Consider the following 5,448-nt stretch of genomic DNA (forward strand, 5'->3'; position numbering starts at 1 on the left):
TCTCCAACTCTTTCATAAGACGTGGAACCACATACTATTCTATGTGAGAAACAATAACACTTGAGAAACGAGTTGGTCTGTGTAACATATTCACTGAGGTCACTGGCAAAAGCGGGCGTAATTCTTGGCGGATGCGCTGCCACAGTTTACGAACCAAGCGGTCCAAGCCTAGCCCCGCCACCGGCAAAAACAAGACGCACAAAATGAGGTAGGAGTTGTAGTGTGTAAAAAAGAGAAGCCACAAGAGTGTGGCAACCGAGAGTGAACCAAACACAAGCATGGCCATGCGACACCATTTATATGCATGACCGCCAAACCTGAAGGCGAAGCAATATGCAAGTAAACTAGAGATGAAAACTGTGATGGCCGTAGGGTGTGTTTGAAACAGAACTTGGGCTGGATATCTCATCTGGACCAACGTTAGGAGTGTTTGAATCACGAAGGCAAAAATGTCATGAGCATGAGGATTGTAATTCGTAGCAGCAGGCATTATTTGCTGCACAACTGAATAGTTCATTAAGTAGTGGGGCTGATTGTTGATGAAGTAGGTGACATTACAACTGTCATGATCAGGATTGATCATCATACCAAACTTAAAATGATGAATTGCGTTGCTGCTGAAACTTGAGAAATAATCTAATATCGCTAGTGAGAAATTAAGTTCGGTACTCGGCTATTTATTAGCCAGGTACGCCGCACTCAAGAGGGACTGCCAGTCACATACTAGAGGTCAAGTCTGTATGTCCCTTATGAAATGTGATTCAAATGTGCCGCTAAGTTTGATCAAGAGAGTTGGGCAGTAATTGCTTAAACGAGGTTGGTACACCTTATCTACAACTACAACCCCAAAGGATGTGCGACAACATTGACATAAGCACACCACCGGTCGTGACATTGACATATACGTGATTATTCCAAAACCATGTTGCTTTCTAAATTTCCTTCTTCCCTTTATTTATTTATAATTAAAAACACACACACACACATGGTTGGCTTAATTCCGCACGGTAATCATCCCAATATAAAAGCCATATATAATGTATATAATAGGCTACTAGCTTAGCTATTTTGGTGTTGGTCGGAGATTTAACAACATAATATTTTAAGGAGAAAGAATCTTTGTTTGTTCCTGAGACTTGTAATAAATTGCAAATTATTTATATGGTTCATGTTCACCCCAAAAATTGCCCAAACAGTTCCACTCAGGAAGTGCAGAAAGTCTTCGCACGGGCCCAAAGGAAACATTCGACGTAATTGCCGAATGCATGGCCCTATTCACTCCTGGAATAGTCGCCTGCGACATGAGGAAAGCTAGTTTACTTGCTTACCTGTTAGAGAAGGCACCATGATGCCGTAGTGACGGCACGATGATGCAGTAGTGAGCACACAAACACCACTACAAAACAGAATGCCTTTAGCGAGGGTAACTTATGGTCGGAAAAGGCGTTTTGCCGTCGAAATTGCCCTTTTTCGACGGCAAATTGTCGTCGGAAGTCGTCGGAAAAACGCTGGTTGCAAATAGTTTTTTTCCAATCAGTCCGTCGGAAATAATGTATTTCCGACGCCCATGTTTCATTGATATTGCTTAAATTTTTGTCGGAAATGAATTTTCAAAACGGCTATACAAATTCATTTCCAACCATGAGTTTGGTCGCAAATACTTATGCAACAATCGGAAATAGTTTTTTCTTGAGATCTTTTGTTATGCAACGCTATATATTTTCGACCAATGGCTATTTGTCGAAAATAGTATTTCCAACCCTAAATTACTATTTGTAATCAATATAATTTGTCGGAATTGTGCATTTCCAACATGGAAGTGTGTCGAAAAAAATGTTTTTCCGACTAGATTTATAGCAATTATCAAGAATAAAAAGTCGTCGGAATGTACGAATATTTTGTAAAAGAAATATAAAAAATATTTCCAATGAGAAATTGTTGTCCAAAAAATAATATATATTATCATTAGGAAAAGACCAATGTAACAAATTCCAAAAACTCATTACAATCCTAAGATATATCCTATATCAATAGTCCTCAAAGCCCTCTTCCAACCGAATCAAGTGTTTGAATGCAGCTTTCAAGTCTTCCAGTGACTTGTATATAAATACGGCTTCCTTGAAATGCAAAACCTTATCCCATGATTCAAGCACACCTACATACAAACAGTTATGATCCTGAATTCAAAACATATAAATATTCTTTTGGATGAGTAAAAATATTATGAGGAATCAAAGACATAATACATGCCTTAATTGAAATAAAGAAACAAGTGATTGAACTAAATTTTACACATTCCCTAAGAAACACTGGCCAAGCCATATTCACTTTCATTTTCATCATCAGGTTTTAAATACCTATATTCCAAGATTTCGTCTTCACTGTCCTTACCAAAATGAGAGATTACAAGTTCCCTGCAGATTTTCCCGCAGTTATTTGTCCATCTATGTCAAACAAGAAAAAATATTTTCAGCATTGGATAACGAGATAACCAAACAAAGCCAAATGACTAGTGATATTATATGTTAAATAAAGAATAAAAATAAAAATTCTCACCAGTAACACTCTCCTCTGGCACATGCCCTAATCCTTTATCACTGAAGCTCTTCGACTCTGGCCAAACTCCTGCCAAACTAATAAAATAACTATAAAATAGTATACAGAAAAGGACCAGAGAAAACAAAAGATTGAAGCCATACAAGTGTCAATCACACCCACAATGTGGAAGCAGCAATTGTTTCTATATAATGTAAATTGAAAATTCTTTTCCCTCTTATTTTCTAATTACGACTTAATCCCAAGCCCTAATGGACTGGAGTTAATTACATGGTCCCTTAAGCTTCTTGGTCCTTTTATGAAAGTTTAACAGAACTTGAGATCAGACATTCTTAAACTTATCAACAAAGGAAAATAACACTAATTCCATATATTTAATTCATACTAAGGAAATATGAACCCCACTCCAATTCCATTACATTTTATTCATGCTAAGAAAATAACAAAATAATCAATCCTGAGTATAGAGGTGTTGAAGTATGCCCCAACCTAGTCTCTCAGTGTGAAAACCCCACCAGTCAATGGCCCTCCGAAAAAGTCCAAAAGCCAAAACTTGACCCAGTTAAAAGTATACATAATAGTAGTTCAAAAATCCTTTATACTATGAAGTATTAAAAAGTTCTCTTCTTTATGACATTTATACAAGCAGCTAGAGTACGAAATAAACAGGGGGCTACTTACAAGTCCCAGCATTCAGAAATCCTTAAACTCCTTTTCTCGTAAGCACTTGTCAAGCTCTGCTTCATCCCGAGAATAGGTGTGCACAGTCCAGCTAGGTCTTTCACCATGACATACGTGAATTGAAAAGAGAGCAAGACCAAAACCCATATAATCAATTTCAACAAAAACTTAGTTTAGAAGAAACCCATAAGACCAATTGAAAAACTTTCTAAGAATATGAGAGAGAGAGAGAGAGAGAGAGAGAGAGAGAGAGAGACCCAATTCCACGAGTGCCAGAGGTGACGAGGGCAGTCTTTCCCTTGAAAGAACATTTGGAACTTTGTAAGGCTACATGATAAGAAATAGCGAGAGAGAGATGCAAACGATATAGGGAGAGGTGCTTACCCGCGAGGAAGAGAGGTTCTCCGTTGACGATGAGGAAGAGGAAGATCGAGGTTGAGTTTTCCTTGCGTCTACAGAGGGAAAGAGAGAACGGGGTTACGGCGTGTTGAAAAGATAATGGGGTTAGGGCGTTAGTTCCCTAATTTTGTTTGTGCATCGAATTTTTTTAATTTTTGCTAGGAGCGGGAGTTTCTTAATTTTTAGTGAAAAAATAGGCGGCAACAAAATTTTTAGATCAAATTTTTTTTAGAGGGTCGAATACATAAAAAAAAAATTGTATATAAATTTATAAGTAATTAAAAAAAATTAAGAGTTAATGTCCAGCAAATATTCTCAACAAAGAAGGATGAAATAACAAATAAAAAACAAAAAGAAAGCCTAGTGACACGCATGTGAGCTCGTGACAAGAGATTAGTAGTAGTCTAGTAGAATATAATCCAGTTCTCAATTAAAGAACAAGTTTATGTTGTGGTACCAATAATAAAACAAATTTCAGAGGTACTACCTTTTGTTCAATGAGAAGTGACTACTATATAATTAAATTGTGTAATCAAATCCTCAATTGGTTATTTCAAGTTTGGTCCTTCAGAGGATGTCATATAAAAGTAAACTATAATGTTCTCTTTGACCATGTATTACTTTATTTTAGGAATGTCATAATTCATATTCACAGTTTCACAACATAAAATATGTGTCTAAATTTATTTGTATGATAATAAAAAACACTATTGATATATATAGTGTACATGTATAACTAAAACATTGCATTGAACTATAAGCAAATGATGAATTTATAATTTATTGAAATTGGACATTTAAACTTCATTTAAGTTTAACTTAGTAATTAGTATATAAAAAAGAACATAAATTTAAAGTAACCACACATTACACCAATTAATCATTGGCTAGTGTGTATTGATTTTTTTTCAAATGGTGAAAATTTGTCAAGTTTGAAACCCCTTTTTACTGTCAATACAAAGAAAGTAAACACATATAACATTAGATGATCGTAATAGTAATAATATTAAGAGAAAAAAACATTGGAATGGGGGAAAAGTATAAATTGGGTACTAGATAGTCTTTTCAGACAACCACTAGATGCCCTCTCAAATAGACATCCTTTTGCGAAAGCTACTGATTGCCCTCGGAAATAAATAATCAGTTCCGACGACCTCTAATTCCCGTCAAAGCTCCCTTGGAAATGGTTATGGTTTCCGACAACGTGAACATTCCGTCGGAAGAAAGCACAACTATTACCGATGAGGATGCCTTTGGTCGTAAATAAATGTGGCGCCAATTTTTCCCGCTAAAAAATAGTTATTTCCAACAGCAAAAGAACTCTCTTCCAAGGGCAATTTGGGTGTCGGAAATGCTGAACACCTCATTGACGTATTTCCGACGAATGATACTTTGTTGTCGGAAATAATGTTTGTTCCGACGATATTTGGAGTCCCTCGGAAAAATTTGGTCGCAAATGACTACTTTTTTTTGTAGTGCACTATAAGAAAAATACCCTACATATCAAAATGTAAAATATTTGAAATAATATACATATAAAAATACATAACAGTATATTATTGTTAAATATATAAAAACTTGAGTGGGAGCCCGGGACCACACTGGTCCCAGTGTGGCTCCCCCCTGATTTCAGAGTGTGCCCTTCCTAGATAAATTAATTATTAAAATTACTTTTTTTTTTTTTTTTATCAATTGATTAATTTCTATTCAAATTATAAGAGTTTACAAAAGATAATAGAGAATACTTTGAGGCATCGTTAAAACCTTGTTTAAGCAAAATCAATGGGACAAAACCTAAAACAAAGGAAAAAG

At 35.7% G+C, this 5,448-nt stretch overlaps 1 long non-coding RNA gene across 4 annotated transcripts; it reads right to left on the minus strand.

The window, feature by feature from the left end:
• On the minus strand, window positions 1,942-3,991 carry LOC109947111. Of its 4 annotated transcripts, none has more exons than XR_002270094.1 (6): window positions 3,622-3,991; window positions 3,495-3,529; window positions 3,238-3,334; window positions 2,557-2,633; window positions 2,392-2,444; window positions 1,942-2,155 (listed from the first exon to the last, which is right to left on the minus strand). It is a non-coding gene; the product is annotated as an uncharacterized LOC109947111 (long non-coding RNA). The 4 variants fall into 4 exon arrangements; XR_002270095.1 differs by having other exon boundaries at window positions 2,557-2,625; window positions 3,495-3,535; XR_002270092.1 differs by having other exon boundaries at window positions 3,495-3,535.

The sequence above is a fragment of the Prunus persica genome, chromosome G2, assembly GCF_000346465.2.
Source record: "Prunus persica cultivar Lovell chromosome G2, Prunus_persica_NCBIv2, whole genome shotgun sequence".
NCBI lineage: Eukaryota > Viridiplantae > Streptophyta > Magnoliopsida > Rosales > Rosaceae > Prunus > Prunus persica.